This window comes from Tamandua tetradactyla, chromosome 23, assembly GCF_023851605.1.
Source record: "Tamandua tetradactyla isolate mTamTet1 chromosome 23, mTamTet1.pri, whole genome shotgun sequence".
Lineage (NCBI taxonomy): Eukaryota > Metazoa > Chordata > Mammalia > Pilosa > Myrmecophagidae > Tamandua > Tamandua tetradactyla.
The window spans coordinates 16150289-16177995 of NC_135349.1; the positions used below are offsets into that span (position 1 = coordinate 16150289).

General features: G+C 42.5%; 1 protein-coding gene and 1 pseudogene across 2 annotated transcripts in view; one reads left to right on the forward strand and one right to left on the reverse strand.

Moving 5' to 3' along the window:
• GALNT17 (polypeptide N-acetylgalactosaminyltransferase 17) overlaps positions 1–27707 on the forward strand; it is a 443754-nt gene that overhangs the window by 300657 nt on the left and 115390 nt on the right. The window lies entirely within an intron of this gene.
• On the reverse strand, positions 25022–26804 carry LOC143666503 (DDB1- and CUL4-associated factor 5 pseudogene; annotated as a pseudogene).

The following is a 27707-nucleotide window of genomic DNA, read 5'->3' on the forward strand; positions in this document are numbered from 1 at the left end:
GTGTGTAACTATCATATAAATGTAGGAGACAGGGAGGGTAGCATAGACAGGCAGGTATGAACAGGGGCCATTATCTAGCCAGAAGGCAGCAGTATTCATCCACTCACCCACCCACCCATCCACCCATCCATCCACCCACCCACCCATCCATCCACCCATCCACCCACCCACCCACCCATCCATCCATCCACCCATCCATCCACCCACCCACCCATCCATCCACCCATCCATCCATCCAGCCATCCATCCACCCACCCACCCATCCATCCATCCACCCATCCATCCATCCACCCATCCATCCATCCAGCCAGCCAGCCAGCCAACATTTATTGAGCACCTTACTATGTGCAAGGCCTCCTGTGAAGTTCCATGAATACAGAAATCAATAAGGCATAGTCCCAGCCCTCAAAGGGTTCACAGTGTTTGGGGGAGACAGAAATGCAGATAGGTAATTGTAACACAGTAGGATTAGACAGTGACCAATTTATACACACAGCCCCATGGAATTAGAGGGGGTCTTCCAGTTGTATGTTGGAGTCCTCTCCAAGGACAGCTCCTGAAGAGTTGTGTGCTAAAGGAGGAGAGGTGGGGTGCCCTAGTAGAGGGTACAGCACAGGGAAGTGAACGAAAGGAAGAAGTAAGATGCTATGTGTGTGTATGCACGCGCATATGTGTGTAAGCCCCAAAAAAGAAATTCAAAGGGGATTGCAGGAGCTGTTCCAGGGAAGGCAGGGAGGTATGGGTCACTGTGCCTTGCTCTGGAATTTAAATGCCCACACCTTAACCATTTATTCTTAAGCAGCGTGATTCCCTGAAAGTCAACCAGAGACAGGACTGGGGCTAGGGGATGGAGCAAGCATGCTGTGAGAGGATGGGGACAGGAGATGTCCCCAAAGAACTGTCAGGAAGAAAGATTAGGAGAGAATGAACAAGAATGAACAATTTTCCAAAGCCAGTGAGTACCCTGGATAGTGAATGATGTAATTCTCCCCTGGTCTGCCATAATACCTAAAGCAAAATTTGCTAAAAGTTGGTTTGACCTTAAGGCACACAGTGACATGCAAATCTGATCTCCAGGGGAATATGGGCTGAGAGCCATAGTCACATGTATAAGATTCTGGAGGATCATGGAGACCCAATGAAGATATGCTGGATGTGTGCATTGGGGAACTGGGGTTGAGATTTCAGCTGGTCACACATACACCTCTTTGTGGCACAACAGGGTTGTGACTGTAGGTGCCCAGACTGGGGCCAGCTGTGTCTTTCCAAAGGGCGTGCTCTAGGGCTGGCGTGTGTGTGTACATGAGCCGGAAAGTCCGAAATGCATCTGTCCAAGGAGCTCAGAGCATCCAGGCCTGCCTAGTGTGGGGACCACCTTCCCCTCTGCAGCACCCTTCTCTTCTTCCAGCATTCTCTTTCTTTTTTCTTTTTAGATGTTAATTTTACTTTATTATTTTAAATTTATTTAATTTAAAATTAATTAATTAATTATTAATAATCAAAATTAATAATAAATTAAAAATTTATCAATTAATTATTATTAACAATTAATAATAATTATTATTAAAATTTATTTAATTTATTGTGGTAACATCTCTCTCTATAAAACACAAAATTTGCCACCTTATAGCTGTTTGTAAGCCTACACTTCAGTGGCATTGATTATATTCATTATGTTTTGTTCCTGTCACCACCATCCGTCACCAAAACTTCCACTCTTCTCACTCAACCACCTGCCCAGAGCATACCCTCCGGTGCCTGCCTTTTCCTGGGTTCTGGGCCACAAGCAATTCCTAGGGCTAGCCTGGGAACCAGTCTCTGTACCAACTGCTGCTGCCCACTCTGCCTCCATGGAAGTCTGGAATCCAAGGGCCACAGTGGCTCCTTTGTGGCACCCAGCTGGAGAGGACCCTGCAGTTAATCAGGTCACCAAGGCTGGACCAGCTCTGGGCTCACCACCAATTTAATGCTGCTTGCTCCATTTGTTCTTCCTGGACCCAAGCTGGGAGCCCAACATGTTTCATTACACCAGCCTGCTCAGAAAATTGTGTATTCCTTATGCCTTTGGAGGCAGGTTGTATATCATCAATTCTGCTCCAAGGCAAGTGCACACATTACCAGGTAATAACATTGTTAGGTTAATGAAACAGTAACAGAAGGTCTGTTTTAGAATTGTCACTGTCAAATGAGTACTTCCAGAGTCAGAGATTTTTTTCCCCTCCAGTTCTGATCTAGAAGGAGTCAGAGAACATTAAACCACGGGGGCCTCTGAAAAGCTTCTTGTCCAAAGGTCTCATTTTAAAGACAAGAAACTAAAGTGCACTGAGCCAGTTAATATTAAAGCTGAGAATATACCCAAGGCTCTGGCAGTCAATGCTCTTTGCACAGTACCACGGAAACTGCTCATCCAGACTTTGTCTTTGAATGGGCAATGTCTAGGAAAAAGAACAGAACATACCAGAAAGCGCACTGGATGAATACATTCCTTGGCATGTCATCAGCTCTGGGCTGCACCTAGTCCTCAAGGCTGCCCCAAGCTGTGAGCATGGGGGCCATGGTGGGTGGTTCTGAGGCCCTCTGCTCCTGTGGACAGACCACACCCTCTTACTCTGCAGGCTTGCTCTGTAAGCTGGTGACATGGTGACAGAGTCTGTGCCTCCTATCTGTTGGAATCTGGTTGGTCTGAGGTTGTTTTCTTGATTCATTGAGATTGTTGATCATTAGGGGAGTAAATCGTCGAAATCAGTGGTTGTCAAAGTGTGCTCCCTGGGCCAGCAACTTTAGCATCCCCTGGGAACTTGTGAGAACACATTGAATGAGAAACTCTGGGGGCAAGACCAAGCAATTTCTGTTGTAGCAAGCCCTCCAGGTGGTCTTGATAGGACCTACACTTGAGAACCACTGATCCAGGCTGTTTCCAGAATGTAGAATTCTAGCAGCTTTCTACTCAAAGCCCATGAATGACTTCAGTCTCCAACAGGCTTAGCAGATGGTCAGGGGTTTATCAGATGCATTTCCTAAAACATTTGGTATTTACTCTGGGGGAAAATTTAAGGAAAGTGAAGTCATCGTGTTACCAAGTGTATAACTTTTCTGTTTTAATCTTAGAAGAATTATGAGAGAGACTTATTAATGTAGATCTCTGATTTATATGGGGCACAAAGCATTGACTTTATTCTTCCTGAAATTAACACTGCCACCCTTGCTTTCTTTTTCTTTGCTTTTGATCAATAAACCTTTGCCCATTTTTTTTTGGCATGGGCAGGCACCGGGAATCGAACCTGGCTCTCCAGCATAGCAGGCAAGAATTCTGCCAGTGAACCACTATCTTTTTAATCATAGTCTTTTTGTATTGTTTTGTTTGAACATGTTGCTTGTAAGATGTACATGGGTAGATTCTTAAAAAAAAATTTTATTTTGAAATTATTTCAAGCTTACAGGATAGTTGCAAAAAAAAATACAAAATGCATAAAGAGAACTGCAACGTATTTCCCACCCACATACTCGAATCCACCAACTTTCAACATTTTTGCCACACTTTTGGTCTCATTCTATCTACCCATCTATCCTACTATCTACTCACCTGTCTGTCTAGTTATTTAGCTTTCTATTCTCTAAACATTTGAGAGGAGGTTATATACCTCATGCTCCTTGAACACTTGTTACTTCCATGTTACATTTTTTAAGAACAAAGATATTCACTTATGTAGCTAACTTAAGTAGAATCAAGTTCAAGAAACTTAACATTGATATGAAGGTTACAATTTATATTGCAATTTTTCTATCTGTTCCAATAATGTCCTTTTAGGCCTTTGGGCTTCCATAAACGGGTCCAGTCCAGGATCATGTATTGCATTTAATTTTCATTGTGTCTTTACTCTCTCTCTCTCTTTCTTTTCTGATTGTATTTGAAACATATAAACCATATAAGCTTTCTATCTCAACCACTCCCAAACATGCCATTCAGTGGGATTAATTGGATTCACAATGTTTGCCACCCTCACCACCATCCATTGTTAATATATGGTTAGGTTTTGCTTTTGCGCTCAGTGTTTGGAGGCATTTTAATACAGAAGTCTGAACTCTTTGTGCCTATTGTCAGAATGAATACCATTTTCTTCCCCTTGTGTTCTGGTTTTACACCTTTTATCTGAATGCTTCCTTGTCCTTTGTTTCCTTTTTCTCTGATGCATGTTTTCTTTGTTTTAATCTTCTCCAGTGATTTGGTGAACACATTTTACTTTTAGTTCTATCACTTTTTATTTCTAAAAGCACTTCCAACCCAGTGTCTCTCAAAGCTGAGCTGGCCCCAACCTCTGAAAGCATCTCCACTCTGAAGTGGCAGGGCTGATGGCCCTCGGCTACTGTCTCAGCCTGGCCACCCAGGAGCTGGAAAGGAGAGCCATGCCACTTATTTTGACCCAGGAAACTCCATCCCTTGAGATCTTAACCTGGGAGCTAAGCAAAAACCTAGCATGTTTCCCTGTGGGCCGAAGAAGGCCAAAAAAGGTTGTGAAATGAAACAGAGCTAACCACACATAAAGTCCTATCTGGTTACCATTCTCTGTGCAGAAGTAGGTAGAGGTTTTCTGTTCTGAGGATGCTAAATGACAGCAGGCAGGCCGGGTGCAGGCAGCTTCAACTCTAGTGAAAGCAAGTGCCATCCCTTCTCTCCCTTTAAATACTTTGGTGGACCTGGCACTGCTGGTCCACCAGCTGGGAAGAATAAGACCTTCATGTGACCTGAATGCTGAGTCTGGGACTCGCTGTGTTGTTTCTAGAGCAGCCTTTGGCACAGCTTATCTTTGCTGTAAGCTGAGACAGGGAGAAACTAGAGAATCTTCCCTGATCCATTTCCATTTGCACTTTCTGTCCAAGTTGCCCTATCAGCTGTGGATGCAATGCAGCAACCTTAAAAGTTTTTTGTTTTCTTTTCTTTTCCCTTATATGATGTTCAGCTTGATGTTGGCTAACCTTTTTTTTTTTTCTTACTAGTGTTAACATTTAGTTAAAGCAAGATGAAGTCTTTCCCGGTGAATGTGTCTGCTTACCTCATTATGGATTATATTTCTCTGAGTTTTTTGTTTTTAAACGTTTCCCTTGCCTGTCTGAGCTGTTTAATATTCTTGGATTGGTTAAAATATAGTCTAAAAGTTAGCCTGGCATTTAGGCTAACCTGAATATAACTCCCACCCCCTTTTAAATAGATACATCCTTGCAAATTTTGTAACAACCACACAAAATTCTAGCAATAAATTGGGGAGAAAACACCTGATGCCTATATTTTTAAATTATCAAAATCAAGCAGAAAACTCCATTAGTTGACTTCTTTCTAAATAAGACAAGGCATTGAACTCATTTAAATTTGTTCCTGCTCCTTCTCCTGTCTGGTTCTCTGTTAATACGTAATCCAAGGTTTTAAGCCTATTTTGTTATCAGTTAATTATTAATTTTTACATTAGTTATCTTCTCTTTGAAGAATGTTTGACATTTGCAGTTCTTCTGTGACCACCCTTTAATAATTAATAGATTTAACTCCTTAAATGTTTTCAGCACAAGCCACAAGTTCTTTGAGTTCAGATGACTCCCACTTTTCCATCTTAATTTTGAACCTTCTCTTAGGAAGGTTCAAATTTTTTCTTTTCCTAGAAGAGAATTGGTATCCCTGCTGGTTACATGCAGTGCCAGAAATAGAAAGAAGGCTGAGGTTATTGCAATTTCCTTCTCTCTTTCAAATTCCAACTTCTTTTCCAGAATCTGTAGCCAATTCCTCACAAAGTGGATGAGACTAGTTAAAGGAACAGGGCAAGTCTTCTCACATAGAAATTCTACATGTATTCTTTTGCAAAATGGAATCACACCATTCTTTCAACATTTCCTGGCACCATCCTTGTTTAGTGCTGTTACCAACGTGGTATTAAGGATTAAAATGCCTTCCCCACCTACTGATGCCCAGACACAGCCTTAGCCTTCTCCATGCCGCTTCCTCCATGAAGTCCATCTTCATTTTAAAACCACTCACTTAGGACAGTTATCATCTTCTTTGTTTTATTACTTATTCACTTTCATATCCCTGTTTCATTTCTTCTATCAGTCTCTGAGCTCTATTAGATTCTTTTTACCAGACTTTTAGGTTAGAGCATTTTCCTATTTATTTTTGTGCCCAACCTTATATCCAGAAAATTGTCTTGTACCCAAAAGGCATCAGTTTGCTGTTGTTTTAATACTTTTTTACTGTTATATATAACTATATTGTCCAATAAACTCTGAATGAATGAAGTTAGTTCAGCCTATGTGAAAACAGCTCTTCATTGAAAGAGACTATAAGGGAAGGTCAAAAGATAGTGTTGCATGATATATAAAAGTCATAGGGAAAAACCATTATACTGGTTGTTAGGCAATACAAATTCACAGATGAGAAAAATCAGAACAAGTCATTGCGTAACAGCAGCATTTAAATGTGAAGAACTACTGTTTTACTCCTGATTATATGAGATCAGTCCTCTGAGAATGTCATTAGATTTCTTGGTGTGTAATTGAAAGCAACTCCGAGCCTGGAGATTTCTGAGTCTCAACCATGTGGAAATCCGTTTTTCCCCCTCTCTGGCCTGATTGCTATCCTCTCTTCATAGGCTGACACTGAAAGCTCACTTTGATTCTCTCCTTCAAGGCTTGTGTAAACTTTTAACTGCTTTTTCTCACTGTGCTCATTTTATAGTTGGATTGTTAATAAATATTTGCCATCTGTAGCAAATCTTAAAATGTAGCAACTCTTAACATGTCTACAGTTAAAAGGGAAACAGAGAACTTGGCATTTTGTAAGGCATTTTAATTTTATCGTTAATCTCTCTCTCTCTGTACCCTAATCACCCTTCTGGTTTTCTTTTTTTATTTCATCTTTTGATTGAGTTTGAAATATGACTTGCTGAATCAAAGTCTTTTCCAAAATTCCTTCTAGGGTTAAGTGATCAGGGCTAGTGTGCCAAAATCTCCAGGGTCTCTGGAGGGAGATTTAAAATAAGCAGAGAATCTGAAAGCAATCTGTTCTACGTCAGGAAGCCCTCATTTCTCCTTGCAACTTGGTTGTTATTGCCACTGTTTTTTTACATTGCCTGACTTCGTCATGATCTGAAAAGAAGATAAAACGGTCTGGGAATTTTTTCTTTTTTCACATGGTGAGGTTTCTTTGCTAAGGGGTTGAGCTCAGCATAACGCACATGTTTCTACCTTTGTCTTCTGGGGTGGTGGCCTGGGAGCTGATCCCTTTTGTGCAGTCCCTATCAGATGTGACTCATGCTCCAACTCTGTTTCTGCATCAGCAATAGCAAAATCAAGAAGAGGGTTTTTGCTTTGTTAAGCTGCATATCCAGTGACCCCCAGCCTCGGGGCTTATCAGCCCAAGGTCACTGTTGTTCACGCTACATGCCATCTGCATGTTGGTGGTAGCTCAGCAGTTCTTTTCCATGCTGGGGTTGACTGGGTGCCTGCTCCATTGCGTCTTCTAATTCTGGGGCTTACACTGAGACGAGCATCTGTGTGGTCCCTGACCTCCTCAGGAAGGAGGCAGGAGCGATTAGACCCAAACCACGCACATGTGTTTGAAGGTCTTATTTGAGCATGACCTGCGTCTTATCCATTCACATCGCCTTGGCCCAAGCAAGTCACAGGGCCATGCCACAAGTCAGTGTGGCAGCAAAGTACTTGAAACGCATGGTCAGAGAAGGAAGGGAATGAATAATTGCCTTCTACTCATCCAATCCGCCTCCATTTATAACTCCAGTCTGTTCAAGGGTAGGGAAGAATTAGAAGTTTGAATAAAATCAGATATCAAACTCTCAGTCATAGAAGGAAAGGAGGGTTTGGATGGATGAGTGGATGGATGGATGAATTCTTAATCATCTATTTGCAGAAAGAAACGGAATAGATTTACAGTGAAAGTGTAGATATGTAAGCCTAAAATGATGTGACATGAGATAAATGTGAAATAGAATACAATAGTATATATCAAATGGCAATATAAATCTTCAGTAATCAAATGGGTTTCCTAGCAGTCAGAGCAAAGATGGAGTGCATAACTTTCATTTGGTGATGGTGAGATGCATGCAAATACAACTTTTCCCAACTTTAATCTTCAAGAAGGATTTTTAATTTGGCTCTTTACATAAAGCTATTGAACAGGACATTGACTGATACCCTCACCAACAGATTATCCATCCTGTATGTATATCTTCTATAAGCTACTGGAGAAGAGTGAGTACATAGTGTTTCAGCACAATTAGGCAATTAATAAATCCAAGAATTTTAGTTATGTTTACTTTAGTATTTGCAAAGTTAATTACTTAATCAATCATTCACTGTTGCAAAAATATTGAGTGAGCTTGACTCCTGGGCCTTTCTATGGAAAGCTTTTCAAGTGTAAATACCTATAAATGTAAACTTGCTTTTGTTTCTACATGTGGAAAGGGATGACATCACTAATCTATTTAAACATATATCATTTTAGGAGACATGCTTATTACTAAACTCTGTATGCAGGTGATTGATTGTCCCTCAGTGCCAAGCCCTTCTCTTCTATAGAATGCACTGTGCTGCTGGAGCAGGAAGTTCCCAAAGCACATTCTCCAGACCCTGATTAGATTCTGATTAGATGCCCGATAAGATTTTAATTAGATTAGATTATGCAGGTTATGCAGGCTATAGGATTAGATTCTGCCAGTGAGGATGCTGGCAGGAGACTTGAAGTCAGGCACTCATAAGGCAACATCTCCTGAGATGGTTTGGATCTCAAGGACCAAATCTTGAGTAATTGTCAATTGCCACATCTACCCTGGAGAGGTTCTCAGGATATATGTACACAAAGTATCTGCCAGCCTCATTCACACTCCTTGTTGCAGCTGGGACTTCAACTCTAATTTGCTAACTGGTTTATCTTCTGGTGAGTCTTGAAGACTCCCTTATGCAGTTGGCTCAAAGCACAAGAGGCAATCCCAAGGGATCTGCTTCTTACCTATTCCCTGGCGTCCACACCTGTCCATAGCTCTCTAAATCTTACCATACTCATGTGGGAAGAGAAATAGAAATGAAAAATACATGGAAGGAATTTGTCCCTTGGTATACTCATTTATAATTCTTTTTATCTCCTAGTGAAAACCCCATTACCTTAGTAGAGCTTCTGTGTCTCCTCCACTTTGGGATGGGTAAGTGAAAGCTCTCCATCTTTGGAGACGGACTGGGTAGAGTCTCCTGCCTCCACCACAAACCCATGTGAGAGGGAAGAGAATTGTAATTGCTGCAGTCTCTCTTTTACCCAACACTCAAACAAGACACTTAGAAATATAGTTCTCAATAAAAATTTCCATTATCTAAGAGAATGTATCTTCTTCATATAGCCTAAAAGTCCCCACACCGAAGAGATGCTAAGGAGTAGAGGCACGAACCAACAGAAGTTAATAAAAATGACTAGCTTATGAATTTATAAAACTGTAGGGTAACAACAATGTGTTCATTTTCATACCAGAATTCATAAAATAAATATGACTTAGAATGTCTTAGGAAGTATATTAGAGAAGATCATGAGACTGTGTATCCTTGCATCTTGCAGTTGATGATGCCAAACTTTATTTTTTCAATTTCTGGTTCCTGTAGCAAATAATTTCAGAATGATGATACTCTTTCTTTGAGACTCCAGGAAGATATCGTCTTTCCTTTGCATTGCAGTATTTTTCCACAGATGCTCATCCTCAGGAGAGAAGCTTGGCAAGACAGGTTGATTATCTTAGTTTTGAGTTGCTGGTCAGAGCCTGTTTTCAGCTCTAGGGGCTGCGTGGCAGGATATTGTGCATGGATCATGGATGGGATCTCCAGATGTTCTGGAAGCTTCGTTCAAGGTCTCTGTTGGACTGAGCTGGTGTCCTCTCTTTACCCCATCCTCTGGGGGTCTGCGAGGCTCTGCAGATTTGCTTTTGTTTGTTTGCATCTGTTTTGCATATTTGGTCTCACAATCTCGATCATGTGCTCACTGCTCTTTCCTCCCTCCCGTGCTCATTCGTGAGAACTGTACCTCCGTGATATAGCATGCCACTTTCCCTCCTGCCATATTTACAGCCCTGTTATTTTCTGGGTGTTTCAGCCTCATATTTTTGGTACAAAGAAGGGAGAAGGTATAACCCAGTATCATGTCGCCAAAAGTAGCAGAAACCAAGCTACTCAGCTGTGAGCCAAACCTGTGGGCCAGTCGGCAGTGGTCAGAAGGGCCACCTAACCTGCTTGTCCTCCTTCAGGATGGGGAAAGGTGCTGTGATGCAAGAGGGAGGACATATGTGTTCTTCTCATCCAGCCCCGTTGACCTTTGGATGTGAATAATTTCTGCCAGATTTTGACAAGAGGTTGCCTGAATCCAAGCTTTTAGAATGACTAGAAATTTTATATTCTCTTCTGCATCTTCATCCCTTTTACCACTTAATGGGAAGGTGGCAAAGGAATGTATTGTAGTTTGCTGGCTGTCAGAATGCAATCTACCAGAAATTGAAAGGCTTTTAAAAAGGAGAAATTAATAAGTTGCTAGTTTAAGTTCTCGGGCTGAGGAAATGTCCCAATTAAAGCAAGTCTATAAAAATGTCCAAATTAAGGCACCAACAAGAGGTTACCTTCACTCAAGAAAGGCCAATGAAGTTCAGAGTTTCTCTCTCAGCTGGAAGGGCACGTGGTAAAATCTCTCAGCTTTCTCTCCTGGTTTCTTATTTTATGAAGCTCCCCGGGAGATGTTTTCCTTCTTCGTCTTCAAAAGTCACTGTCTGGTGGACTCTCTGCTCTGTGGTTCTGTGACGTTCTGCTGTGGCTTTCTCGTGACTCTAAAAAGGGACTCTCTCCAAAATGTTTCCTCTTTTAAAGGACTAATGGGTGGTTTTACAACTCCATGGAAGCTATCTGATCAAAAGTTATTCCCCCCAATTGGGTGGGTCACATCACCATGGGAACAATCAAAATACTCCCAGCCAGCAATCTGGAATGAGGATTAAAGGATATGGCTTTTCTGGGGTCCACCACAGATTCAAACCAGTACAGGGTGTGAGTCAGATACTACCTGCCTCTTCGAATATGGTTTGTGCTATTCTTACTCTGCTGTCTCTTTGTTCTGAGCTGTTATCTGGGTCCATGCTCCCAACAGATGCAGACCCAGAATGCAGGACCCAGATTAGATTTGATCAGAAAAGAAAGGCAGTTGCATAACATCTAGTACACTTCCTCTCACTTCTGTGTTCTCACCTGTGGATTAAAAGTCTATACAAATTATGGTTGAGGACCATTAAGTCTGCCATTAACATAACGATTACACAAAGTCAACCCATTTTGTGATGCTTCCTTCTAACATATGGCTCAGTAATGACTACACTGTCTTTGTCTCTGGAGTTTGCATCAAACAACTGAGTGAGGAAGAGTGATGAGTGTGAAATGCTTGGGTGTGTGGTCATGATTTCATTTTATCTGTTGACTAAGAAGACAGATGCCAATCCTGAGACAAGTGTCAAGACCCAACAGGGTTTTTGAGCAATTTGAATATTTAGTTGGTAAACATGAGGTATTTCTTGCACCTGAGACTGCTTTTCCCAAGGCGGTTTAGTTTGTAGAAATAAATGCATGTAGTTTCCAACTGTTGGAATTTTCTGATGCTGTGTGAGGGAACACAGAAGCTGTATCTATATAACACCCCAGCCGGGCCATTAGAAGAGCTTGTTTAGAAACAAAGATCAATGAATTCAGTCTAACAAGTCATTTTAGACTGCCTTAACAATCAACCTCTTTGGGCATTTAGTATCAACGATTAAAAAACAAACATCAACAACTGTTCATAGCACAAGTGATTATCAACTTTAAGTATTGCTCTTTTTTTCCAAAAGTAACTAAGAGGGCTAACAGTCACTGTTAGTAGTGTTTACGCAGGTTCCTGATTAACTTCCTGTCTTACATCTGGGTCTCAGCCTTTCCCCAGGCACAGCTGGAGCCGCCTGGTGCAGATACCCAGCCCAAGGACCCGTCTGGGCAGAGAAGCTGGACTTTGAGTTGCTCCTTCTATAATGCGAAGAACACAGATATAGATAAGTGTGAAATGACTTAAAAGTTTAGACTTAATGGTTACATGATGGCTGGTGGTTGCAAGACTTTTTTTGTATCATTGTGGTCAAGTGCAGAGTCAAACCTGGGTCTGACCTGGTTTGGAATGGGAGTCTTTGCAGATGTGACTGCACCGAGGATCGCGAGATGAGGAGCTCCTCCTGGACTATCGGGGTGGGCCCCACACCCAGTGACAAGCACTCTTAAAAGAGAAGAGGAGAAGATGTGGGTGCTGGGGCAGGGGCATGTGAGGATGGAGGCAGGGATTGAAGGATGCAATTACAAGCTAAGGAGCATCTGCAGCCACCAGAAGCTGCAAAAGTCAGGAAAGGATGCTGCCCTAGAACCTTCCAGTGGTACATGGCCCTGCTGACACCTTGATTTTCAACTTCTTGTCTCCAGAACTTTGAGAGAATAAATCTTTGTGGTTTACCAAAACCACCCAGTTTGTGGTAACTTGTTACAGAAACCCAAGGAAACTAATACAGAGCAACTGGCAAATAATAAAGGCTCAGCCTTTAAGTGATTACGCATGGATAATTTTGCATCTAGGACACTTTGAATAGCTAAAGATTTTTAAAAGGAATGAGAATATTCTAAACATATCTTCGGACCAATCATGATTTTATGAGTTCACTTGAAATCCTGGAGAGCAGAGCTTATCAGGGCTGCTTCAAGTACCAGACTCTTCTGTGAAGGATGAAATGGCCTCTTATTCTCCCAGGCAGCCCCATAAGCCAGCGGCAGGTGGATGGTAGCATCTTCCCCTCTGCGTCCAATCTTCTGCAGGGACAAGAGGAATGAGAACTCCACTTTGAGCTTTTCCATCAACCCAATAGGACATGGCAGATTGCAGAGCACAAGTGCACAGAAGATATCATCAATTAACCTAATAAAATTGATTTAAAAGCCTTTAAACTTGAGAGCGAGTTCAGTGCCTGTGAAAGATCTTTCTAGTCCCTTGAAGTGATGAAATAAAATGATCAATCACCCTTATCAACCTCCCTTTTTTGGTAATGCTGCGGCGGAATAGCTTCTCCACTGTCAAATTAACCCTCATTTAAAAGAGGGTTTTCTACAGTCTCTTCTCTGCTATCTGTGGAGCTTAGTGGCGGAGTGTGGAACCCATTTCTCATTCATCCCTCACCTCATGTTCTATAGGATGTGTGGGAGGGAACAGAGCTGTTATCACTTCCCTTTATCAAGTTTTTGCTCTGCCCCCTTGACATGGGGGGGGGTTTCCTTGGAGGCCAAGCTTTTAAAAATGTCTTTTGAATTATAGAAATAGAAAACTGTTTATTATAAAAAAAAAACTTCACACATTGAGAATGAGATAAGCCCCCAAGTCCCATAGCCTTTGAAAAATTTGGCACATAGATTTCTAAGCCCTTTTTTTAGGTATTTATAAATATGTGTGTCTGTGCAAGCCTGCATGTGCATAAATTCAACAAGTACCTTTTCTCCAGCTAATACTTTGGGCACCTATGATGTGCTGGACCCTGAATTTCATGTTTTTCTGCTACTTGCTGTTTCACCCAATAGATCTAGGGTATTTATCTATATCTGGGGTTTAGTTCCACCTCATCCTTTTTAACAGAAACCATTCCATTGCTTTACTATACAAATATTTATTGAGCACCTACTATGTGCGGCTCTAGGTGCTGGGGCTATGGCAGTGCACATCGACAGTCAGAAATTCCATCTGTCCTTGCAGGGCATTTTAATTAAGAACTCTTAATGAACACTAGTTCTTTTCTATTTTTTTTTTTTCTATTCCACCAAATACAACAGTTCATGCTGTTCCATGTATATTTCTTTACACAAGTCTATTTCTGGGCTAGTTTTGTGGAAGTAGAAGGGTTGGGTCCAGTCATATGACCGTGGCAGTGTTAGAGTTCATAGGTGTTTAGAAGGCAGGTTTGAACTGCCCATAAAGACGGTGTTCACCTATGGCCCACCTTCTTGGTTGAACCAAGGCAAGTTGCTGCCAAAAGCTACTTAGGTCTGCTTAGGTCTGCTTCTCTCTGCTTCATACCAGCACTGTGTACTTCTCGGCCCTGGATTCCTTAAGCCACAGCAAAGGAGTTGAGCTAAATGAACAGTGATCACTTGCCACCAGATGGTAGAGCAATTCTTCCCACCCCTGTCCTCACCAGTTCCCCCTGCACAATACTCCTTCCGTTTACATAATCCGGGCAGAATCCCATTCTCTTCTAACCCCTGATGGTATGGAAATGTAGAAATATTGAGCTGAATCTGGAGCACCTTCTTATGAATTCTTCCTGGGAAACAAACATGATCAAACTTCAAATCTGAAATGAGAAAAGAAAGGACAGCCTCATTGTAAAGATGACCGTTTAGTTACTTGCACATCATTTCTATCTGAATTACTGCTGCTTTCTTATGAATGCCTCCTTTTTCAGAGGAGACTCTTTCTTTCATCAGAAGAATTGCTGAAGAGTGTACTAATGAGACTCCTTCATTCAGCTGCTACCCAACAAATATTTATAGAGTAAAAAGCATTGTGTTAAATGCCACTGATGCTATACAAAAGGGAATGAGATGTGGGCACTTTTTTAGAGCAGAAAAGCTAGAACATGTAGGTGAAAAACTGTTATATAAAGTGGGAAGGGATTAATGTTTAAGAGAGGTGAGGAAGGAAGTTTGCTTGGAATCCAGAGGAGGGAGAAATTATTTCCTTTCTCTATTGATTGCTCTGTAACTCTGGGACAAATCACTCTTCTTTAATAAAAGATAATGATAATCTTGAGAAGGTTATTGAAATTGTCAAGGATGTAGCAGGAGTAGAATACATAGATCTGCATTCTACTTTATTTGCCCTTTTGAGAATTTAAATATACACCAGGTATTCTGCAAGCAGATTTACCCAGACTCTGTCTGCCAAGGTTAATGAATCCAGAGTCTCATTAGATTTAAGATCTCACCTGGCAGATGTGTTGAATCCCAATAACTTAAAATTTTGAGTTATTAGAATGCAGAAATCAAGGCTCTTTGATGTGGAAGGAACATCACATCAGGAACAAGAAACCTAATCAATTTGTTTCCATTTCTGGAGGGGTAAAACACTTGACCTTTTTAAAGAAAGTTCACACTCCAAAAGAATTTTATTTTTCTTTGTCCCTTAGTCAAAGAGTTTTAGTTGTCCACATTTGAGAATATTTTTTTCATCTTGGGCCTTGCCTTTGAAACTGACCCTACCATAGTTCCCAAAGAATTTACTTTTCTCTCTAATAAGGGGGAAATGAATGATGTATTTTCTTTCTTACCACCCAAAATAATAAAGTCCAGAGAGGTAGAAGTTCGTCCTGAGAAATGACTGCAGTCCACAACACATTTTTTGGAAGTCAGATTCATCTTGTCTTTTGTGCGCAACTACAGGCTTACTCCACCAAAGGATGAGGTAGCTCCAAAAGCCAAGGTGAAATGCTGGCCTGGGGCTCTTATTGCCTTCACACTGTGGAGACTCAGTGAACTTGGGAAAGCTTCCTTAGGTAACATCCCTGTTGGCTTGTCCCTCTCACTGGGTTGTATAGTCATCAAGAAAGTGTGATGGTCAGGTTCATGTGTTAACTTGGTCAAGTGGTGGTGCCTGGTTGTCTGGTCAGGCAAGCACTGGCCTGTCTATTGCTATGAGGACATTTCATGGACTTAAATCATGATCACGCTGGCTGCATCCATAGCTGATTACATTTGCAATCAGCTAAGGGGAGTGTCTTCTGCAATGAGTGATGCTTAGTCTAACCACCGGAAGGCTTTTAAGGTAGATTCAGAAAAGAAAATCATTCTTTCTGCTTCAGCCAGCCAGCCTCTGCTGAGAGTTCATTGAGGACCTTCATTGGTACTGCCAGCTTGCAGCCTGCCCTACCATCTTGGACTCTTACATCCCCACGGTTGCATGAGACACCTTTATAAATTTTATATTTACGTTTATCTCCTTCTGATACTGCCTCTCTAGAGAACCCTAGCTAATACAGAGAGGATATAATAGAGACAGATGCACATTGCGCTTGGATTCTGAACATCTTCTGACTTTCAATTACATCATTGATTAGCTGTGTGATTTTGTGCAAATCCCTTAAATCTTTCTGCACTTCAATTTCTTCATCTGTAAGAAATGGGTGATTTAATACCTGCACTCCATCACATGGATTTTTTGAAGGTTCAAATGAATTTTTCAAATTAACCTTGAAAGCTCTACTTATAAATTATAAGCTTTACTTGAATGTAGAGCATTTAGTAATTGCTGCAATTGTTGGCCACAGGGAAAACTTGACCATGTTCCTGTGGTTGGCTGGTTAGCATCTGTGAGACGGAAACCAACCTTAAAATCTCTTCATCTCTTTTCTTCACATTTTGCATCTCTTTACGTGCAGTATGGGTAATTTCATCAAATTTATCCCTTTGCATGCTCTATTTTTTTCTCTTCAGCTGTCTAATCTGCTATTTGACTTGTCTGCTGAGTTTTAAATTTCAATGACCATACTTTTCATTTCTAGCAATTTTGTTCAGTCATTTTTCAAATCAACCTGATTTTTCATAGGGTTTTTTCTTATAGTTTTTTATCATTTTGAACATTTTTATTATATAGTTTCTACCTGATAGCTCTATTAGTTGAAATCCTTGGGGGGTTTAATTCTACCGTTTTTGCTGATTTGCACTCATGGTGGGTTGTTTCTGCATGTGTTTTGTAATTTTAGTTTATGAGCTCCCCTTCCGTGGAGTTCTAGCTGTGGAATTGTGGATTTTCTGGCTCTGGGTTGAACATGGGTCCCTCCAGTGAGATTTGCATTTGCTTTTACCAGTGCAAGTTGTTATGAATTCTCAGGGGAGACCTCTTCTTCTTTTTTTTTTTTTTTCACACTCATTACTCCAGGAGAGACAGTCAAGTTTCCTTGTCACTGCCTGTATTAGTTAGGGTTCTCTAGAGAAACAGAACCAACAGGGAACACTTGCAAATATAAAATTTATGAAAGTGTCTCACGTGACCGTAGGAACGCAGAGTCCAAAATCCACAGGGCAGGCTGCGAAGCTGATGACTCCAATGGATGGCCTGGATGAATTCCACAGGAGAGGCTCACCAGCCAAAGCAGGAATGCAACCTGTCTCCTCTGAGTCCTCCTTAAATAGCTTCCCATGATTGTATTTAGCATCACTAATTGCAGAAGACACTCCCCTTTGGCTGATTACAAATGGAATCAGCTGTGGATGTAGCTGACGTGATCATGACCTAATCCTATGAAATGTCCTCATTGCAACAGACAGGCCAGCGCTTGCCCAATCAGATGAACAGGTACCACAACTTGGCCAAGTTGACACCTGTCCCTAACCATGACACTGCCTTATGTTTAGTTTGGTTTTTTGTTCTCTTTTTCTTTTTTTTTTTGTTTTTATTTCTTCATTTTTTTTCCTGCCTTATGTCTAGAGTAGTTTTTTTGTTGAAGTTGTCTCATCTATTTTTTAATGCAGGCAACCTATATAATTCCCATTCTGAGAATCAGGGAGAGCCAGGTTTGTGTACTTTTAGCTTGTACATTTTCAGGCACTCAAGTTCTCTGAACATCAGTGTTCTCAGCTCTCGAAAGCAGATACTATTTCTGACTAAAAAACCATCACTCTGAGAATCAGATGGAATCTCAGCTATATGTAAAGTTCCTGATCCTGGGCCTGCCATAGAGTAACAAACAGTCCATATGTGGGCACTCTAGAGATGAGAAGATGCACGTCCTGAAAGAGTCCCAAGGGTCCTGTACCTGTGGACAGTCCCCCCGTTTCTTACTTCACAAGCAGGCTGGTCTCACTCCCCTCCAAAGCCCTGTTATGGACCTGGTTTTCCCCAGCTGGGTAAAATCGCCTACTTGTAAACAGTGGAAGAGCTGGGGGTTTTATTTTTATCATTGTCTCTCTTTTCTAAAATTCTATCCAAACTTAGAGCTCTCTGGCCTCAGCCTGCAGGGAGAAAGAAACCTAAGCTGAGAGACGAGGGACTGTGACCATTTTCATTGATAATGAAAATCATTTTCTAGCAGTAAGGAAAGCACAATGAAAGCTAGCACACGTAATGACTTTCGTGATTCCTTCTCAAGTCTTTTCTAAACAATAGGTTATTAGCCATATGCAGCAGGGGCTGAAGCTAATTGGTTTTCTGGTGTTTCCGGTAAAGAAATGGGTTGTACACATGATTTCTTAAGGACCCTTCTGGAACTAATATTCTATGAACCGATTTAGTTGAGAGCAGTGGGGAAGAGTGAAAAGTTCATGGAGCTTGGGTGTTTTCTTCATTGTTTTTGTTTTCTTGAGTATTTGAGAAAACCCTGCCACACCGTCCACTGCCTGCTCCTTACAGCCATTTTTTTTTGCCTTTTTAAACCTGGATCATGGATCAAGGCCACCCTTCCTTTGTGAGCAGTCAGGAAACTCGCTGGCGCCAAGTTTCAGCTTTTCCAATCGTTCGCTCAGTGACTCCGAACCAAGCATCTTCTAAACCTCTTTCTTGCTCATCTAGTGAAGAGAATAATTCCTGCCTGCCTTTTATTCAAGGTAATCCTGAGGCTTTGCTAAAAACAGGCAAGCTCTGGAAGTGGGGAATCCAGCACAATGGAAAAGAAAAGATGGCCCTGTTGGGGAATTAGATTGTCCGTGTTGGATTCTTATTAGATCTGAGGCTGGGATAACACGTTGCCACTGAGACCGCTGCCTCCTGCCTATTCATTCCCCCCCAGTTCGGTTTCCTGCAAAGGGCTCAGAGACTTGGGCTTTCAGCAGGCTGAGCATCTTGGAGAAAGAACAGGAGGCAGTGGGCCCCATGCAGGGAGGGTGGCTGCAGGCTAGAGGAGCTGGGATGGGGCAGGGAGACTCTGCCTAAAGGAACTCGTGGCTCAGGGGAGAACCTGATCCCTCCTAGGCTTTGAGGGCCCTGCGGTAGCATTTTTTCTCTCTAGGTCAAGGACCAGATCCCTTCCAAAGGTGAGGAACACTGGTGGAAGTTCAAGTGGGGAAAGAGTGCCATAGGCCTTGCCTGTAAGCACATGGGTTCAAGTCCTGGCTTTGCCACTTACTAGGTTGTTTCTGGGAGAATTATCTACCTCCCCTGTGCCTCAGTTTCCCCATCTGTAATTTGGAGCTATTAATAGTACCTACCTCACAGGGTTGCCGGGATGATTAAGCGAAATCATGTATATAAATGCTTAGAACAGTATTTTGGACTCACAGAGCACTCAATACATGTTAACTGTATGATGGTGTTGGTGGCCTAGTGGCAAGTTCAGTGGCCCAGAAACTACTGTCCCTCTCTCTCAGCAGCAGAAGTTGTGCATAATGGACCAGCTGAGGAGAGGCATCCCCTGGCCCATAAAAGCTGGCCCAGATCAGCCAGCTGATTTGGGAATATGAAATTCGGGATATGTAATTGCTGTACTTGTGAGCAGCAGCCCAGTTGCTCACAAGTACACCTCCACTCTGGTTTCCATTCTGTGACTCCTTCCACTGGGTCTGGACTCAACTCTGAACCTGGACTTGGATTTTCTGATGTCCTCACTAGCACACGTTTGGAGCCTCATCTTCTGAACTCTGAACCCAGCATGGCTGCCAAGCAGAACTCCAGCCCTCCAGGAGCTGCCAGCTTTATACCACATCTCCCTGGCTCCCTCTCTGCCAAAGCTCCTTCCTCCCACCCAGCTACTCCTGATGTGTCATGAGTCAAAGCTGTTCTTCCTATCCCCTTCCCTCCTGCTCTATTTTCAAAGTCCCAGTCATAGAATTGTCCTGCTCTTTTGGATCCTGTTTGATGAGTCAGGAGGGCAAGTGTGCATGCAGCCATCCCATCACTGAAAGGGAGACAAGGGTTGAGCTGCAGATATGTGGTACTCACCTGGAGCTTACCCATGACTAATGGCTGTGAGCGTGATGGCCATTTCCCCAGTCCTGGGGTTTGGAGGTGAAAGTGGGGTGGGGAGACAAGAGGTAAATGAAAAAAATACTGCACTTGCCAAAAGAGTGCTTAAGAGGAATAGTAGCAGTGGAGAGCCACTATGTGCTGAGGCAGTCAGAGGAAGATTTGTGGAGCAGTGGGACTTGAGCTTGGCCATAAATGCAAGGACATGAATTGGTGGGGAAGGTAGAGGAGGAGGATCCTGTGCTCTTGGCACTTGGTGAGGAGTGGAGGAGTCATGGAAGAAATTGAGAAAAGAAATTTAGAAAAGAAGGAAGGTGCTAGATCACAATGAGCTTTGAATGTTGCCCCGTGATGCAGATGTTGGGGACACATTGAAAGTGTTTGGACACGAGAGTGACCACAAAAGGGATGCTGTTGTTTCAGTGCTTGGAGGTGGCTGAGAGAAAGCAGTCTGGGCATCAGATGGCATTTTGAAGCAGAGCCGGCTGATCTTGCTGTGCTTTGAATCAGTATTCTGTCTCTTCTTATGTCAGAACAATCAGGCACCTCTAGCAAGGAGTGATTTCATTAAGGAAAAAGGCTGTCGAAGTTCTATTCCTGTGGAGTATTGCTAATTACATATGTTACTTTTCAGGGTAATTATCAACTAATCAGCCTTCTAATGAAATAACTGGCTTCACTTGCAGTTTATTTCATTGAGACAGAAAATAGGGGAGGGTGTATGAGAAACAGTGTTTGCAGCTGAGCTTTTGGGGGAGTTCTGAACAGACTGAAGTACCCTGGTCAGCCTCTATTCTGTCTTATCCAAATGTAGAACCCTCTTCATCATGCCATTAGCTTAGGGAGGGTGGGGATGGTGCCATCCACATTTGGAAATGTTCTTAATGTTATTCCATTAAGTCATCTTCACCACCATCTACTTCACCCACATCATCAGCCCTCTTAGATATGTCCCCCTTCACTAAGTTTTTTCCTGAGTGATATGTAAGAGTATTTAATGCCCAGGTGATAAAGGGAAGTGGTCCTCCATGAGCTCTTGGTGAAGTAGCCAAGAGACTCTTCATTTTCTGGCTGCTATCACAGATACCACACAATGGGTTGGCTTAACAGTAGGAATTTAATGGCTCATGGTTTCAGAGACCAGGAGGTTTGCTTCCTCCCAGGGTTGGGAGCATGGTGGTTGGCCAGCAATTCTTAGGTCCCTTTGCTTTCCCATCACATGGCAACGTCCTTTCCATTTTCTTCCAGGTTCTGTTGACTTCCAGCTTCCTGTGGCTTTCTCTCACTATTTCTGAATTTCTTCTGCTTTTAAAGGACTCCAGCAATTTTGGATTAAGATCCAACTGCATTCAGTTGAACCACTTCTTAACTAAAAATAACATCTTCAAGAGGCCCTATTTACAATGGGTTCATACCAGTGGGGAATGTGGATTAAGATCAAGAAAAATGTCGAAATTCGGGATATGTAACTCAAGCCACCACAGACACTATTAGAAAGAACATAATACGAGTCATCTTATTACACTGAGTCTACTTTTTCTACTTGAGTTGTGTTATAAAAAGCCCTCTTATGCTGTCCCAGCTTGATCTGTGCCAGGTCTAGGTGGTTATAGGAACATATCAAGCAGCCTGGAAGAAATTTGGAGGGATAAGCATCCCATCCTTTTACAGGGGTTTCCAGAGAAAAGAGGAAATTTAGAAGGAAAGCTTGATATACTTTTCCCTTTAAAGCATTCAGAAAAGATATGTGGACTTCTCGGCTATATATTGACCCTGCTTAGGTAATACCATGCCTGAACATAAAATCTGCTTGTCTCTCAGTGCAAAAACTCAACATACTATAAAAATGAATAAACAGGACGTGATATGTTTGAAATAACTCCTAGTTCAGTCAGGTCATGCTTGAATTTGAAATGGAGAACAACAATGACAGCTAGTTTTGTATTTTTAAGTGAAACTAAAGAGAAAACAATTTCTGATTATAAAGGTCAACAGGTTCAATGGTATGAACATGAAAAAGTTTAAAAAAGAAAAATTAAAATAGCCCACAATCTCACAATCTAGAAATAACAACTGGTAGCATTTTTAGCATATTATCTTTCATTGTTTCACAGATATACAAATAAAGGGATCATATCTAGATATAATCACAGTTTGACCTTTTTCACTTAACATTATAACATGAACTCCCCTTCAATATTTTGTAAACATGATGATTTAATAGCTGTATACATTTTATCATGGGGATATGCCAAAATATATTTAACTAAGTCTTAGATGATGGATAAAGTTCCATAGAGATATGCCACAATATTCTGAATTGAAGGTTTTTAGTTATGATAAAATAATATTTTGATTATAATCTTTATACAAAAAAAACTTAAAAAATCTCTGATTATTTCTTTTCCTTTCCTCTTGTGGCCACTCATTAGAGTTTATCTTTCTTTGTAAAATGTTCATTATGCTGTATTTAGATGTGGATTATGTATTTATTTATTGATCCTGCTTGAGATTTTTGGGCTTCTTCAATCTGTGAGTTCATGTCCTTCCTCAGTTCTCAGAAATTCTCAGCCATTATCTCTTCAAATATTGCCTCTTCCCTATTTTTTCATTCCTCTCCTCTGGGATTTCACAAACCTTTGTCAGGCTTTTCATTGTATTCTCTGAATCATCTACCTTCTTTTATAAATTATCCATCTTCTTGTCTCTTCATGGATAGTTTCTTCTGCTCTATTTTCTAGTACAATAATTCTTTCTTCAGCAGTGTCTAATTTCCTATTTAACTACCATTGAGTTCTTAATTTTAGTTACCAAAACTTTCAACTGTAGGCTTTTCTGTTTTCCAAACCTGCTGTGTTACTTTTTATAGTTTCAAGTTTCCTGCAAAAGAAGTTTAAGCTTGCTTTTTATCTCCTTGAACACTGTAAACATAGATATTTTGCAATTGGGTTCTTATAGTTCCAATATCTGGAAGCCCTATGCTTCTCTTTCTATTGTCTGTTTCTACACATCTGGCTTTTGATGTCTTTTACTTTTTAGTACATAAAGGATCGAACAAATACAATTTAATAAATTTTGGAAAAGCAAATGTAAAATGACTTGGGTTTATAAACCAGAATTTACAATTATCTGTGAATAGTCAAACACAAATCACAGAACCATTTTGATTACAAATCCAAAGTAATTCTAATGTTGGTTTTCAGAATCACTTTCCCATTGCCCTAATAAGATTACGGTTGTTAGATTGTAAGCATCCCTGCTGCTACTCACACTGCTGACAGCAAACATCTCCTTCTTCCAGGAAAAGTGTTTTCACACTCAAGTTACAACATATATACCAGGTGCATCTTTCCTTTTGCACAAACTTAGTGAGATGATATCTCCTTTTGGCTTAGATCCACCACTTTTCTTCTTATGGATAACACCCTTTCCCCCAGTGTCTGAATTCCTCAAAGCCCCCATCCTCCCAAGGTGAGCTCCCTGGATCCCAGTTCCAGAAGGTCAGGTCCTTCTCTAAAAGAAAGACTGGGTCAGTGAGGCCACATCTGTCACACATTAGGTCCTCCCTGGGCCAGTTCTAGCTGGTCGATTGCTTTTCTAGCACCTTTGCACTCAAGAAAGTTGTGTTGCTCTTCTCTCTCTCTCCCTTCCTTATGTCTTACCAACATTCCCCTGCCTTTCCATGATATCTACTTCAATAAAATACCTGGTCATTATGAGGTCCTCCTGTCTTGCACAATCTTTCACTGATACCCAGTGGTGCAAACACCACTGTAACATTGAAAACCTTTTGATCCTTTCCTCTCTCAGTTATCTCAGTGCAACTAAGTCTTTACTGGAAGCCCTGAATCTTAAGCCAGCCATTCCTCTCCCAACCTTCTCTGCCTCCTGAAAAACCTTCTCAATGAGGATCAGCTAACCTCAAGATGCCTCCTGCTCCTTAAGAACACCATAGCCTCTACCAATTGCAAGTCTGAGGGAAGATGCCAGTCCTGCTAATTCTGACTAATGGTTTTCGGGTGAATATAGTGTCAGTCTCTCCTCTTCACTATACTTTTTTTTATTAACCCACTTATAAATGACCACTTTAGTAGTTTAAGCACAAAGCTGTTAAGAGCTGTCTTTTCCCTTTCTTTCAATATGCCTAGACTCCATCACAAGGGTCCAAGGAAACACCTGCTAACCTTTTGAGTACTTCTTAGGAACTAGCACCTAACTGGTTAAAGTGTGTAACCATGATTAATTATATTTTATGGCCTCCATGCATTATGTTTTGCAGCATTATTCAATTTGCAAACAGTGAAGTTTATCAGGGATATGATCTTACATGACTAAGGCCTTATAATGCTAACCTCTCATTAGCTTAAAGTATGTCCACATTTAGTATGACCACATTAAATACTCAACGAAGAAGGGCTACTTAGAGAAAACATGGACAATTTCTTTAAGAAAGCAACCATGCTTTCCTCTGTAGTGCAGCCAGTGGGTTGGCAGCCTGTTTCTATTTTCCTCTCCATTCTTCTGGCACAACTAATCCACAACTCACTGGCACACAGGCACTCATCATCAAGACCAGACCTCTGGCATGTGAACAGGATGACATGGCAAAAAATGACCTATAGAACCTTTCCAGAGGAGAAGTAAAAGAAAAGTCTTATGAGACAGCTGCACAGAGAGGCTGAACTTAGGTGAGCCAGTGCACACACACACTCAAGAACAAGTCAAATGTCTCACCAGGGATTTACTTTAACAAAACCAGGTATAGTATGCTCAAGTCACACTAGAAAGGAGTCACTTGGCTTTTCTCCTTTCTCAACACAGCACAAGCCACCAGCCAGCAAACCGTTCAGACCCATCGTTGAACAGAAGGGAACAGCATCAGACAACAAATATCAAGCCCTGCATTTTTGTGCTTTTAGCATTTTTATCATCCTTTCCTCGGTGCTCATTAAACAGAATGTTTTCTTTATAAGATTACTTTTTGTAGCTTTGCCCTGCTCGCCCCCCTTTGTATTTATGTTTTTAATTTCTTCTCTGAATCTGCATCTTCCAGTTCAGCTAGGTGCCCTTTGAAGCCACTGTGGCCAGGTACAGCCCTGCCACTGTCCACGGCTGGTGAAGCAGTGGGGTGTCCTCACGTTCCAGCATTGGGGGTCCCCCCAGGCCATTTCAGAGCCACAATAAACTTTGTGTAGGAGTGTCCCTGCCAGGGACAAGTTATCACGGTCAGTGTCCAAATGGCTTCTCCACTATAGGTGTTGGTAGGCGTGGCTGGGGCACCGGGCCCCTCTTCTCCGGGTGCCTTTTGTGGGCGCCTTCTGTGGGCGCCGCATGGCATTCCACTGCCAGGTGGAAGCTCCAGATTCGGTCAGCTCCTCCTCATCTTCTGAGCTGCTACAGTTGCTGGACTCGTGTTCAGGGCTGGGTGATCATGGCCGGGGAAGTCTAGTTCAACCTCGCAGGTGTTATCTTCAGAATCGGACTCACTGGAAAGAGCCAGAAGGCGCGTGTCCTGGCAGCGCTGCAGAGCGGGCAGGCGCTGCTGGCGAGACGCTGTATCCTCGCAGGTGTGCGGTGGCGGAGCTGATGCCGCTGGGTTTGTGGTGGTGACTCTCAGGGGCCCCCGGCGTTGTCAGTGGACTCGTCTGTCGTGGGGGCGGCAAGCAGGGCAGCGAGGCCGCGGACGCTGAGTCAGCGTAGCCCGTACATTCACTGCCGCGGCATGTGGCTGGAGGATGGGGTGCTCGCTGAGGTCCCTGAGTTGGAGCTCCAGCCCACGAGCTCACACGCACCAAGGAGTGAAGGTCATCATCCGGGTCTTCCTGGACAGATTGGTCAGTGTAGTCACGTGACTGCTATTCAGCACCAGGCTGATGTGGTTGGTCTTTATGGGTATAGACACATCGAGAATCATCCTCGGGTTGACCATTGAGGTCTCCAGTACATCCTTGGTGCTTGTATGGGCTCCAGTTCTTAATAATCATTACGACACAAGAAGAGCAGAAAATGTAGATATGGGGGATTAAATCGAACCTGGTTCACAATAGACTGATGCCCTCTCTGCACCACAAAGACTCTGTTGACTGCCTTACCAATGCCACCTGCTTTTGGATCTGCAGGACTTTTCCACCTGTGCAGCAGAGCCCAAGAGGACGTATGGTCACGATCTCCTGCAAAGCAGCAGCTTTTCACGGTGCAAGAGTTAAAGTAGCCCTTATTGTCAAAGTGGAACACACGCAGTAGGAGTGGAGGTCATACAGCATGGGGACAGGTGCCGCCTCCAGGAACCGAGTTCTGTGGCTGTTGAGTCGCACACTCATGGCATGTTGGAGGGACAGGTTTGCTCTCCAGTTCTGAGGTTTTTGAATAGCCCAGTGTCCCACTCTGTCCTTTGAATTGGCTGTGGCTGGTAACCTGGGCTGCACAGATTAAACATGACCCTGTGAAAGGCTGATTTGCCAGGCACGAGGGCTCTCCATGGGGAGACTCCTGGATGTCCCTGATGAGAACCCAGCCATCATCTGAAGAGCTGGCAGCGAGGTTGTCTGTCATTCATCAGGCTCACCAACAAGCCATTCAGCATGTCTTCATGGGCAGACACGTCCAGGGCCTTGCTGCTTTCAACGGCATGGAAAATGACTTGCCTTTCATTTCCTCTTGAGAATACTGTGGTGTTCCTGCTGTGGAAAGCCAGGCAAAAAATACTGAAATGATGTTCTCCTTCCAGTTGTATGAGTTTGACTCTGGAGTGTACGGCTTGTTCCATGCGCCATAGTAGAACCTGGCAATCACCTCCTCCTGAGACCAGCTACTGGCCTCCCTTGTTGGAGAATTCAGTTGCCCTGACACAGCCCAAGTAGCCGAGGAGGTCCTTCTCGTAGAGGTTTCTGCAGCCCTGCAGGTGTTCTCCTCTGAAAGTCCTGAGTGAGCCAGGAGTCCCCATGCAAACCCCGCTGGGACACGAAGCCCACTGCTGACCTCATGCTGTGCCCCCGGCCAGCTCTCCTCTTCGTGCTGGAACTGCTGCTGCTGCTGTCACTCCCTCAGCCTCACATGTGGCCGCAGCTTCCCCCAACCCCAAATTCTCACCCCCAGCCCTCTCCCTGCTCTGCAATCCAAATGCTCCTTTAACCAGCCATGGCAACAGGGCGAAGGGTACAGAAACTTGGTGGTATTCACTGCTTCCTTTTTTGATGTCTTAATGATTCTTTTATTGTGTTAGATTTTTTTTTTGAAAAATTCTTTATGTTGAATGAATTTAAGCCTAGGATGATGTTGTCTGCCTCTAGTGAGACTTCTTCTTTACTTCTGCCAGGAGCACAGGAGCGCTAGCAGTCCTAGACCCCCTCAGTAGAAATTCACGGTTTGAGGTTCTCTGGGCCACCCTCATGAAATGAAACAGCCTTGCAGCTTGTGGGAGGGCAGGTGTACTTCCAGTTCACAGTTACTCTTAGGGTACTGCCCTTCTGTATCCTAACCAAAGTCAGAGGGTAGTTTACCAGGGCACCTGTTATTAGAGAGTAATGAACTCCAGCCTCGACTCCCTGGGCTTCTGAGATTTCCCAAAACAGAGCTTCATCTCTCAGCTGCCCCTTTTTAGGCTTGTGCATATATCAGACCAGAAGCACATCCAGTACTGGACTTATCTTTCTATTCTAAGCCAGATCTCAACCAAATAATTTAC